This window comes from Olea europaea, unplaced genomic scaffold (genome assembly GCF_002742605.1).
Source record: "Olea europaea var. sylvestris unplaced genomic scaffold, O_europaea_v1 scaffold510, whole genome shotgun sequence".
Taxonomy (NCBI): domain Eukaryota; kingdom Viridiplantae; phylum Streptophyta; class Magnoliopsida; order Lamiales; family Oleaceae; genus Olea; species Olea europaea.
In genome coordinates, this window is record NW_019263417.1 from 227,915 (window position 1) to 242,329 (window position 14,415).

Sequence of the window (14,415 nt, forward strand, 5' to 3'; positions counted from 1 at the left end):
ATTCTCAACAGTGGCAAAATTGGTAACAGTGAGGACAACATAAGGGCTCTAACCATATTTCGATTTGTGATCAATCCGTAGATACCGATGGAAAATAAATAGGCACTCAAAACAAGTACATGTTCAAGCATCATTAACCAACTCCAATGCACCAGCCAGTTGAGTGGTGGCAAACATGCTGTGCCTCTGGATTTTTTTAGATTTGACGAGTATCTAGAATAACTAGTGAATTACAACTCTATTGTACTGCCATTTTCCTTCTTCTTATTGATGGATATCTCGTTCGTACACATCTTCTCTTTGTTTCCTAGACCTCTAGTGCGTAAACCGATTATATACCACCACTGATAAACACCTGAATAAGCGATATTCACTGGGCCAAGAGCACCCCCTCGAGTCTTTCGGTGGCATGTTTCTGTCCTCTTCCCCATTATTTAGAAAAAGTGAGCCATCGGTTCAGGTACAAGATACTATCATTACCGCATGGACAATTAGACATCCTATTGAGATAAAATTTCTAACTTGCTCTCCTCTTGCCTAGGAGGCAAAGATTGACCTCCACGGAAAAGATGATTCTCTTGCAATAACAACAGTAAGAGGATGGTATTTGCAGCAATTTGATGTTAAAAATGCATTTTTACATGGAGACTTGGAAGAAAGTTTATATGCAGATGCCTCATGGTTATCCTCTAAATGGAGCATCAAATGTCTTCAAGTTAAATAAAAGTTTACATGGCTTGAAGCAAGCGTATCGACAATGGTACTCGAAGTTATCCATTTTTATCACTAATCAGGGCTTTGAACAATCCAAGGCAGATTAGAGTTTGTTCACAAGAGCCACAGGAAGTTCTTTTACAGCTATATTGGTTTACGTTGATAACATAATTATAGCTAGAGACAATGATGAAGTTATAAATTCTCTCAAAATCTCTTTCGATGAAAAATTTAAGATTAAGGATTTAGGGAACTAGAAATATTTCCTTGAAATTGAGGTTGCTTGATCAGTAAAAAAAATCCAAATCCGTCGAAGAAAGTATGCACTGGATATTTTAGCTGATTCATGAACAATTGGAGTCATTCTAGCCAAGTTCCACTTGACCAAAACATCAAACTATCCAAAGGCAAATGGGAAATCTTGTATGATCCTGTGAGGTATAGAAGGTTGATTGGGACGTTGATTTACTTGACAATCACCAGACCTGACTTATCCTATTCAGTACACTAAGTCAGTTTATGCAGAATCCTAGAGTGTTACATCTCAATGTTGCACATAAGGTCCTTACATACATAAAGAGAGCTCCAAGATAGGGATTACTGCTTCCTTCATCTTCCATTTTACGGCTTAAAGCTTATAATGACTCAGATTGGGGGTATGTCTAGATTCTTGAAGATAAATTACAGGTTATTGTGTGTTTATTGGTTCCTTATTAGTGTCTTGGAAATCAAAGAAGCAGAACACTATTTCTAGATCCTCAGCGGAAGCGGAAAATAAATCGATGGCAGATGCGTGTTATGAACTAACGTGGCTTAAGTATATTCTTGATGATCTACAAGTTCCTCACCATAGCCTACTGAATTATTTTGTGATAATCAAGCAGCCTTGCACATAGCTACTAACCCAGTGTTTCATGGAAGGACGAAGCATATTGAATTGGATTGTCATCATGTGCATGACAAAATCCAGGAGGGAAGTGTGATTAGAAGGCATGTTAAAATTGGTTCTCAAATTGCTTATATTCTTACAAAAACTCTCCCGTCTGACACATTCTATTTTCATCTATCCAAGATGGGAGTGGAAAAAATTCACGAAAACATCCACTCTCCATCTTGAGGGAGTTGTTAAAGATAAAAAATAATCGAGCAACCAAGAAGGTCCTTGAAGCATCAGGATGCAGCTTAAGCACATGCACAAATGAATTGGATTCCAATTTCTGTTATACTAACAAATTCTCCACAACACTTGTATAGATTAGTTACAATGAATTGTATATATATAGGTCATCCCCTTTCAAAATACATAGCCAAAAAATACAGAATGTATTGTTTTTGATGTTTCATAAACTCAACTTCATTCGTCCCCTTTCTTCTACAATCTGTTGCTATTTTTTTTTTTTTTATTATGGCAAATATTTTGAAGGTTTAAGTTGGACAAAATTTAATTTTGGGATCTACTTATATGTTTTTAAAAGTTTAGGATTTAATGCCTTATGATATGAAAGTTGAGGGACACTTTTTGCATATATGAGTTAGGGATTTACTAACTTGGCAATAAACCCATTTCTTTCTTACCATTTGACATATTTTCTCTCACAATCCAGCTAAGGAATCGGGCAACAAAGAAAATTCGAGAAAAAAATGACGAGAAAAGGAAAAGGAAAGAAAAAGAGGGAAGGAAAATTAAGTTATGTTCTTCAATTCCTTCATGTCTTAGAGTGGCAAGGAAGTAAATTGTTTATGGTATAATTTTGTTAAATTTTCTAGGGTTCTAAATTGTTAATTTAGTTTCTAGATTATGTGAAAGGATACTGTTTTAGCTCAAGTTCTTTAATTGATTATTTGCCACTTGTTTTAAGGCAAGTAATTCTATTCTTAGTGAACCCTAGAATTTATAATTTAGTTTTTGAATAAGTATAAATTGGGGAAATGATTATTTGATGGAAATAATCACTTGGAAGGATGAAGTTGGGGAATAAGATGAAAAATTAAATTAGTTGAATTGTTGGTGGCTAGTTTCACTGGATTGATAGGAATGATTATTTTTATGTTGGGATGATAAATTAAGGTTAAGTAAAAGGACTAGGAAGTGGAGTTAGCTCAAACTGATCAAAGGAAATTGGGAAAATTTATTCAATTACCGAGAAATTGAGTTTAGTATTCTTGGTATAGTAGTTGTTAAATTCATTATTTTGTATCAGATTTCAAGTAGTGACGTGGAAGTTTGGGAATGCTTATCAATTCAATCAGATTGTTATCTATATCTGTGAGTGGAGAACCTACTTTTCCAAAAAAGAAGATTTCCTTTTTTATTTTATAGAAACATATTAATTATGTGAAATGTCTTATTTTTGAGAAATTAGTAAATGAACATGATTATTTTGAAATCATCAGAAAATAACTGATGTAATTACCTTAATCTTGTACACTGAAAGGCTACGACCGTGTACTAGGGTCATGTATTTCATTCCTATACGCTGAGGGGCTACAACCTTATGTAAGGGTAACTCTTATCCATTGAGTGGCTATGACCATGTGTAAGGGTACCTATTATACACTTAGGGGCTACAGCCGTGTATAAGGATGATTATATTGCTTCTATCTTGTACAATGAGAGGCTACGGTCATGTACGTAGTGTTGACCAGACGATTTATATGCATATGACTTTATAGCTATCAGATCATCAGTAGATGTTTACATTAGGTATATTTTGATGTGAATTTTACGTATATAATGGATTATTAGCCTTTAGCTTACATTTCCCCATTTACTAGAATTCAGGTTATAAAATTCAATTTGTTCAGTTTTCAAAGTAAAGCTTTCAATTTATAGTATTGAGCAATAATAATATTTCACGGATTTTCATAGATATCAGATTATTTATATTCGTTATATTTTACTATTATTGAACTAGAATGAAGAATAAAGAATTTTATGATCCAATTATGTCAGTTTTAAAAGTGTTACTAGTTTCTGAATTTCTCAAAGTTTTAATAGAGCAATAATTATGCACATATGAAAAAGTATACTTATTTTCAATTTATCCACTTACTGAGTTACAAACTCATATTTTGTTACGCTTTTCTTAGCAGATAGCATCTTTGTTGAGCAGCCTTGGAGCCTGTCGATCCACCGAGTACAACACACACACATTGTCATTAAATGTGTGACTCATTTCGTCAATTTATATAGTTCAAATTTCTTTTAGTGTACATGTATGTTTTGACAAAAATGTTAATTGGTAATTTATAGATTCATATCATGGGCTCACTGCATATTTAATATTCTCATTGTTTTTAGGTCTTTTGTTTATAAAGCATGGTAAATGTCTTGAATAGTTTGTATTTTGAAGGACTAGCGTGTTATATTTTAAATTATATGTACAGTTTTGATAATGTTGATATTTGTTCAGGTGATTTAGTCCATATTTTAAAGGAAATTCTGTCAAAATTTTTATACGAATATGTCATAGTCAAAGTAGGTTAAGTTTGCTTTGGTGGTTGGTCCAGCACTTAGTTGGTATCTACCATCAGCGCACGACACGTGTCAGGCCTATTAGGATAATTCGGGACCGGTCGTGTCAATATAAGTAGATAATTCAATTCCTTTAATATAAACCGACAGCAAAAATAAGATCATAAACAATCTGGATTTACAAACAAGAAACAATGAGTTTCTAAAGTAAAAATTCTAATGAATTACCCTGTCAAAGGCACTTTTTTCATGCCCATGTCGAAGAAGCTCGGCCACATCCGCTCGCAACTGCTTTACAATACAACTCCACTTGTTCTTGAGCAGTTTTGGACGACACTGGACACTTCGTATAAGTTTCTTACTGTAGAAAACCATTTGAATTAAATCAATACAATGAAACCTTTAATTACAAAACATAATTAGCTTAACAAAATTCCCATTTACTATTCAGTAGCTTTTCTCCATCCAAAATGGATATCAAACATTTTCAATTATATGCTTCAGTTCTTGAAGAGAAAAAAGAGCTGCTGAATTGTGAAAAATTGAATAAAATAGATCATGACCATGTTTTTTATTTAACTATAAGCCTATAAGAGTGCTTGATGATGAAGATGAAGTGACAGTTGGGTTATTACAATTTTGGGTAGTTATTTTATGGTTTGAAAAGTTCTTGTGGGATTGGGAACTGCTCCACCATCTCACTCCATGACTTGTTTGAGTTGACACTCTTTCCCTCCATTTTGTGGGTAAAATTCTTCACTATTTGGTAATTTAAAAAAATAAAAATCTTTACATTCTTTCTAAGTGGAGACGAATATCGATGCGAACAAGCAGAAGTATGATTATTAAACCCTAATTTACCAAATATCATTCTATAGATATGTTTTTCAAGTTGATGAAATGACTGCTGCAAATCTTCAGTGCAATTAATTTACGCACGTCGGTTTATTATTACATACATTTAACTTTTAATCTAAGCAAGATCCATAACTCACATTTTACTATTTTTGTTTCTCCTGTCCAATGACGTGGAAGGCATTGTCAACAAAACAATTTCCTTTAATTTGAAGAACGATAAGTGATGCAATGTGACAAAGTAGTGAAAATTTAAACTAGGTTGAATTATAATGACCCAATTGAGATTTCAATGAAAGTTCAATGACTATAGTTGAAATTTACCCTTGTGTGAAGAGTTTATGAAACTTAAAGAGAAACAACATAATTTTTTCCGTACTTTTCTCAAACATAGCAGGGGAAAAAACGATGAAGTGAAATAATGAACAAAAGAGAAATAAAAAAGAATTCTTAGAATTCCAACACACAACAAAGCGTGCAAGAAAGCTATTAGATGTTTGAGAGTAATGTTGTGTCCATAATTTCAACTAAGAGGTTCAATTGGAATTTCCTCGGTTGGAATTCTTTACTATGGTAAATGTATAAGATTAAAGTTTAAAAAGCGATTTCATTTGCAATTATTGAACTTCTATTAAAATTATAATATTAACTTTTATGATCAATTAGGTCAACAAACTTCGACTTAATTTCAAATTGGACATGAACTGTGTTTTAAATTTCACTATTGTCAATTTATCATTACGTTACATCAGAAAAGTCTCAAAACTAAAAATATGCATTTTAAGCCTTAACATAGGGTTCCACCTAAGGATAACATAGAAGATTAATTACAGTATGATTACCAACCAAGCAATTCTGTAAGTATGATAGATGATAGGTTACCAAATATAACTAAGTGGAGAGAAGAACATTTCACCTTTTTCTTGCTCACTCATCTTAAATATTTCCTTCAGATTTCTAGCATTCTACTATTTAGAATCACAAGATTCTCGTAATCATTTTTTTTTTCTTTTTTTGCACGTTGACTTTAATTTTCTGACAAAATGGTCATAGAAGTCCCAGGGTCCAGAGACAACTAACTTAATTTAAAAAAAAAAAAAAAAAAAAAATCAGATCACAGTGAAGGAAATATCTTAGGGATAAATGATCATCCTTCTTTTATTAATAATTTCTACTGTAGCTATACAAAACAGTTATGGGAGTTTTAGATGTATGGCTTCAGTTCAAATATATACTTTTAGACTTTCTCATTTTTCCATATCATTTATCGCTCTACAAACCAACATCATCGAGCTACTGCCTACAATGAAGCATTTTTCAAAACCTGCCAAAACTAATTTTTGAATAGTTGATGTGGCTCAAGTAATATTATTAAGTAATTAATTAAAGTGATTTTATGTGTTAAAATTTTATTGACACATTGAGAAGTGATAGTATTATAATACTTCCCCCGTCCCATTTACATAGGATTGTTTTGTCTTTCACACGGATTAGGAAATTTTATTTAATGTTATTGAAAAGCATTTTTTGCCAGATACTTTCCTAGTTACCATTATTTATATTTGTAAAATTTCAAGATTTTAAGTGAGAAAAATTGGTTATAATTAGGCAAATTAAACAAGGGCGTATTAGTAAGTGAACAAAATAAATCATTTTCAACCAATAAACAAACTTATATAATTGGGACAAGCAAACAAGGAAAGTTAGTCTATATAAATGGACGGAGGGATTAGTTCACACTGATGGAAAGTAGGTAGTTTTTAAGGCTTACGAAAAAACTGCATTTCTTTGCCTCTAAGCGTGAGTGAAACCCATCAAATACATAAGTTTCACTACAGAGAGGTAAAGAGAGAATTGTTCTTGGTTTCTTGTTTCTCTTTATTTTGCATGTCTAAATCTTTCCATCATGAATTCTGAAGATCTTGGAATTAGGGTTTAACTGCTGCATGTGGTATTAGAGCCAAATCAAAGCATTCTTGATTTTCCTTTAAATATTAATATTTTCCACTTGTGGATCTCTAATTATTTCTTATAGATTTATAGATTAAAAGTTTTATTGAAATTAATGAAACAAATTATTGTTAAAATTCACGGCTGCATTTTTTCGCGTCATGAAAATCCATTAATGGGTTTTTCATTTTGTAATACTGCACAGTCATTAATTGTGCTAATTTGTTTCTAGGTTCTTAGTTTTCTTCTTAATTGCTACAAATGGATCAAGAAAATGAGTCTTTTAACATTTGGTTAAAAACATGTGGTGGAACCATGTATTTTATTCATGTGGCAGAAAAGAGTTCAACCGTCCATGTATTATTTTTAGGAATATGCTATATGTACATAATGTGGTGTTCATCCCCTCACATGGATGGGGACCCACTTATGATAAATTATATTTTATTCAAAGTGGGTCCTCCTCTATGTGAGGGAGTGGACACCATTATAAACATTCTGATACATGTGTAGCATTACTCTTATTTTTAATTTTAGATCTTGAAATTGGAAGGATACAAACCTCTTTGGACTTATTTGATGAAGTAGATGCGCACAAGTGGCCTTGTTTTGGGCAACAATTAATTGTCGAAGAGGAGTTATTCAATCCTGAATAATTAATTGTCATACTGCCTTTGAATTACTTACTTTTCATGTTTTGTTCATGCAATTAATGTTAGATTAATATTGTTTGTTAGTCATCAAAGTGGCCAAACCTTATGGTATTGCGAACACTAAATTACATAATTTATTTATCAATTACTCTTGATAGTTTGATGCTTATGAATGAAGATGATATTAGAATTATTATTGTCGAGAGTATATTAACATTCATAGATTATAAAATTGTTATGGGTTGCTCAAAGGCTGATCAGTTAATTTTATCAATCTTGAACATTATCCTGACTAATTGATATATTTAGTTAGATGTATTCTGTATATATAAAGATAACAATCATATTTGATTAAAGTGTATTTAATTACCAATTGAGTAAAACGAAATTAGCATCATTATATTTATAATGATTATGTAATGTGGTATCACCTAAAGGAAAACAATGCTATAAGTTTAATGTTATGTTATTTGAATTAGGATTCGAGTATTTAAGTTCAAACTTAAAGTGTTGATGTTAGAGCATTTTATATATTTTTGTAGTATCCGTTCCCGTTTCTCTTCATTCCCATGCTTTATCTGTACTACCGTTCAATGAGTTCAATTTGACTGATTAGTTTGAACAAGTGTAGTATAATTTAGGCGTAGACTTTGGTATTTTAAGTTGAGAAACCTGTTAATCTCACTGATGAGAGTAGTGCTGATGAAAAAAATCTTTCTATTGGACTTGGAAAGGATTAAAAAGATTAACCTTATGTTTATGCGAATGACTGATAAGTTTTATACACTTATCAATGCCATTAAATTAGGATATTTGTTAGTGATTTGAATGAATTATAGCCTAATTTTGTGTTAATTATATTTGTTAGATTGAAATCAATGCACAATGATAGATTTTGGAAGAAAAGAACGAAAAACGTGCGAAAATAAAGGAATTCCAAAGTTTGGGGACTAAAATGTAAAGTGTTAATAGTTTATTCGGACCCAATATCGATTCTTGGATAAGGTGTGAATTCAATTGGATCGAATTGAAAGCTAAGTGAGTAAGAAGATATAAAAAAAAGTTGAAATGAAAGAAGATTGAAATTGAGAGATCAAAGTGCAACAATTGAAATTATTTTATACGGCTCGCGCACGGGCTTAAAGTGGCGCGCGCGGGGGACCTCATTTCTTGCGTGCCGAGGGCAAAACAACAAAGTGGCACATGCGTAGTGAAATATATTGCCTGTAAGCACGGGCCAACTTTTTGTGACGAGCCAGTTTCCTTATTCTGATGAAATTCCACATAGAAACAATATTTTGACATCATATATATGCCTAAAGACGCATAGAACGAAGAGAACCTCCCTTTTGACCTAAAAGTCATATATTCTACATATTTTGGAGGTAGAGAAGGAGAAGGAGGCCAAGCGTGAAAATAAAGGTGGATTATGCAAGTTTATTGAAGAATATTTATCCATTTTCAGTCTTCAAGGTAAGAAATTGGATTTTTCCACTCTCTTCATTGTTTCCTTTTTCCGGGTGTTTTTTTCCAATATTTCTTGTATAATTTAATCATTAGAATGCTAGGCCAATTTTTCTATTGTATTGAATGAATGATGAACCTTATTACTTATTTGTTTTTGATTTAAGACAATTACTTTAGTTATTTCTTGATTGATTTTGCATACCCGTTGCATTATTTAATTGATTAGCCACCAATTGAATAATTAGTTGATTGTTGTAGTGTTGGAAGACTCACGATAAGTTTAGAACACGACAAAATCAACATATGTAGATAGAATTAGGAATAATCTTTATCACATATGCAATCACATAAATAACCTATAATTTAAAGCATTTTGGTCATATGAATTCGGACTAGAAATAGGATCGGGTCGTGATTAAAATAAACTTATTTTTCTTGGAAAAGGGAATTAAATACATTGGTGTCATCGATTGTCATGGAGCATGAAATTGACTATATTACGAATTAAGAATTAAAATAAATGACAATAAAGGAATTCACGATTCCAATAAAAACATTCAAGTATTTGGCAAAACACTTTTTATTGCTTCCTTAGTTTAAAATTAGGTTAAATAACAATAAAATCACATCTTTTGTGTCACGAACATCAAATTTGGTAGTAACTAATGAACTAGAATTAAACATTATTCCTCATGGGACGATAACTCACAACCCACTTTATTATTACTTGTCAACGATCCCGTACGCTTGCGGGTTTCGCACAAACAATGACTTTAGCAAAGAATATCAAATCCTGTAACCTTGAAACTGAGTTTGATAAGGAATATATAAAGTTTGTAGAAGAACATTCCTAGACAGGTGATAAGTCACTTGCTGGTACATTGATAGGTACTTTAACCACCATGAAATTTGATGGTTCTGTATCATACATGAGCTTGTTATTAAAATGAGTAATATTGAAGCAAGATCTAAAACTCTTAGGATGACTGTGGATAAGCACTTCCTGGTACAGTTTACCATTAACTCATTGTCTCATGAGCATGGTCCATTCCAAATTAGCTATAATACCTTAAAGGAAATAAAATATGAATGAATTGCACAATATTCTCGTGTAAGAGGAGACAAGGCTTAATAATCAAGGAACTCATGCTGTCCATCTTGTAAGTCATCAAGGAATAGAAAAGAAATACAAGAAAATGTCTGAAAAGGGCATAAGCAAGGACAACTAAAGATAAATAAGTTTTCTATCTAAATCCATGATAAGGAACGCAAGAAATATACGTGTCACTTCTGTCGCAAACCTGAGCGCCATAAAAGAGACAGCCTGAAACGTAAGGCATGGTTCAAAAGTAAAGATAATATTCTTATGTATGTTTTGAATCTAATTTGGCAAAAGTTCCATATAATACTTGGTAGATTGATTCCGAGTGTACTGCTCATATTACCAATAGACGTAGGGATTCCTTTCAATCCAGACTATAAATCCAAATGCAAAGTTGTCATCATGGGCAATCGGGTCAAAGATTTAGTTGAAGTCATGGAAGTATCGTTAATTTTAGATGCTGGACATCATTTAGATTTATTTTAGACTCTTTACGTACCTTCTATTTCTCACAATTTAATTTTCTTATTGAAACTTGATTCTGCCAGATATTTCTGTAATGGTAGAAAAGAATGTTTGTGTCTCCTTAAATAAAAAACCTTACCGGTTCCGCTATTCTTTGTGATTGCTTAGATAAATTAAAGCTCGATAATCTTTTTGCCAAGATTCTTTTAACCTTGCATCACAATGTTGGTACTAAATTTGGTTTATTGAATGAACGATCTATTAAATTGTAGCATAAACGTTTGGTCACATATCTAAGGAAAGGATAGAAATATTAGAAAAGATTGAAATCCATCGTGACTTGGATTTTAGTGATCTTGAAACCTCTATGGATTATATTAAGGGTAAACAAACTAAACACACAAAGAAAAAGAGGCATAAGAAGTACATTGCTTCTTGAGATAATACACACCAATATTTGTGAGTCTTTTGATGTTCCATCTTTTGGTGGAGAAAAAGATTGTATCACTTTTATTAACAACTTTTCATGTTATGGTTATGTCTATCTGCTGCATGAAAATCCTCAAACTGTAAATACTTTAGAGATCTTTGTCAATAAAGTTAACAACAATTAGATAGAAAGGTAAAAATTATAAGATCCGATAGAGGTGGTGAATATTTATGTAAGGTGTGATGAAACTCGACAATACCCCAATTCATTTGCTAAATTACTTGGAAAACATGACATATATTATCAACACACTATGGTAGGCACACCACAACAGAATGATGTAGCTGAAAGGCGTAATCGTTCTTTAATAGAAAGTGTTATGTGTATGTTAAGAATTTCCTTTTTATCCATTTCTTTGTGGATGTATGCATTAAAAACTATTATGTATTTGCAAAACAGGAATTTATAATCTATATAAAAGGATGTTATGTACTTTAATGCTCTGTATGTTTCGGGTTGCCTGGTAGAAACAAGAATTTATAATCTATATGAAAAGAAATTGGCTCAAGAACAGTCTGTGAATTTTTTATTAGTTATCCAGAAAAATTTAATGGGTATAGATTTTATTGTCCTAACAATAATACTAGAATTTTTGAAACTGTAAATACAAGGTTCATTGAAAATTTAGTGGGAGTTTGGAACAATGAAATGTGGAAATGCAAAAAGTTAGAGTTCAAGTTTCTTTATCCTCAACTTCTAATTTTGTTATTCTTCAAATTGTTAAACGGCATGGCAAATTGTCATAACAACAAATAAACGATCAAACACTTCACAATTAAGTTGGTACTAATGAACGTGCACTAAATGAACCACAAGAAATAGCATTGAGAAGGCCACAAAGACAATGTAGACCTACAATTTCTGATAATTATGTTGTTTACCTACAAGAGTTTGAATTTAACTCAAGAATTGTTGATGATGATCCAGTTTCTTTTTCCTAGGTCATTCAGAGTGCTAGTTCTGATAAGTAGTTAAATGCTATGAAAGATGAATGGAAATTTATAGAGCATAATAAAGTCTAGGACATCGTCAAATTACTTGAATCGTATAAAAGAATTGGGTGCAAATGGGTCTTTAAGACAAGCACAACTCTAATGGTAATATCAAACGATATAAAGCTAAAGATTTAACTTAGAAAAATGGCATTGATTATAAGGAAACCTTTTTGCTACTCTCCAAAAAAGACATACTCAGAATTATAATAGTTTAATAGCTCATTATGAAGAAGTTTATATGGATCAGCCTGAAGGTTTTTTAGTTGAAGAAAAGGAACACGTGGTGTGTAAATTAAAGAAATCAATATATGGATATAAAGAGGCTTTCCATCAATGGTATCTTAAGTGAAACAATACCATTACTTCATTTTGATTTAATGAAAATTTTGTTGATCCATGTATCTACAAGTCATTGGGAGCAAATTCATATTTTGATTCTGTATGTTGATGGCATTTTTCTAGTTACTAATGAACTCAGTCTATTACACGATACTAGGAAATTTCGCTCTAAAATTTTTGAAATGAAAGATATAGGAGATGCCACCTATATGATTGGAATTGAAATATTTCGAGCTAGGTTACAAAGATTGTTAAGGTTGTCTTAGAAAGCATATATCAATTAAGTTTTATAGATATTTAAGATGAAAAATTGTTCAGCGAGTATCGTTCCAATTCAAAAAGGAGACACATGCAATGTCCTATAAACATTTTGGAATGGCAACAAATGATAGCTATTCTTTGCACGTCTCTTGTAGGGAGCTTAATGTATGCCAAGACTTGCACCAGGGCAGACATTAGTTTTGCTCTCGAAATGCTGGGCAAGTATTAAAGTAACTCAGGACTTGATGATTGGAAAGCTACAAAGAAAGTATTGAGATACTTGCACGAAACGAATGACTACATGCTCACTTATAAAAAATCTGATAACTTGGAGGTCATTGGGCATTTAGATTTAGACTTCACTAGATGTGTGGATTTTAGAAAGTCTACATTTGGCTATTTGCTCCTCTTGGCTGGAAGGGCTATATCGTGGATAGGTGCGAAGCGATTAATCATTGTTGCATCCACTATGAAAGTTAAGTTTATGGCATGCTTTGAGGCCATAACTCAAGAAAATTGGCTACAAAACTTTATTTTAGGGCTTGGAATTGTCAACAGTATTGCCAAACTGCTGAAACTCTATTGTAAAAATTCTGCAGTAGTCTTCTTTTCAAAGAAGGACAAGTAATTTAAAGGTACTAAAAAAGTGGAATCAAAGTACTTTGCCGTTAAAGAAGAAGTTCAAAAATAAAAAAGTATCAATCGAGTATATTAATACCAATTTAATCAAAAGGATTGCCACCGAAGACATTTAATGAACATGTCAAAAGAATGGGAGTTATTGAAAATGATCGTTGATATTATGTAATTTATGATATTTATGTATTTAACACTTTTAGTTAGTTTATGTATTGTCTTTGACAAAATATTATTGAGTCACTATTGTTGGTACGTGTACATGAATGGGTTATGTGAATATTGATAGGGATAGTCTTTTCAGAACATTACGGTATTGTAGTTATCGAACTTCTCATTACGTGTCATGTTAAGTAGGGACTTAAATTGTAGTATGTGGAAGGAACTATACCGAAATGATGGTGTACAACCGCCATGACTCTTATTAGTTTTACTTAAGGGCGATATATTAAGTGACCAATGTATGAGGAATTTTAGTTTATCATATGCGCATTATGTTATAGACCACATAACGATGTAACATTACACGAGCCAAGTTGGAGAATGTAAGACTAATTAACGTGGCCCACGTAATATTATTAAGTATTTAATTTATGTTGTTTTATATGCTAAAATTCTATTAGCCCATTGAGAAGTGGTAGTTTTATAACTATACACTTTGATGGAAAATGGGTAGCTTTAAAGGTCCATAAGAAAACTGCCTCTTTCTACCTATAAGCGTGAATGAAACCGAAAAAATACATACGTTCAATTATGGAGAGGTAAAGATAGAGAACATTTTCTCAATTTCTTGTTTCTCTTCAATTAAATTGACGTGAATTAAGGTATGTTTCTTGATCAATTAAATTTATATGGAAAAATCATAAAATCTAAAGATATTGTATTAGGGTTTAATTGCTTACATGGTGGTCTACTTGAATTATGTTATCGTCATATGGGCAATTTCAATTTTGACAAAGTTCATTAGAAAATTTGTCCAGACAATGTAACAACTTTTGTTATAATAATGTGGT

General features: G+C 31.9%; 1 long non-coding RNA gene across 1 annotated transcript; it reads left to right on the plus strand.

Annotated features, from left to right (window-relative positions):
- Positions 1–2,305: 2,305 nt before the first annotated feature.
- On the plus strand, positions 2,306–4,120 carry LOC111388617. Its single transcript, XR_002701610.1, has 2 exons — positions 2,306–2,457; positions 3,805–4,120. It is a non-coding gene; the product is annotated as an uncharacterized LOC111388617 (long non-coding RNA).
- Positions 4,121–14,415: the final 10,295 nt, after the last annotated feature.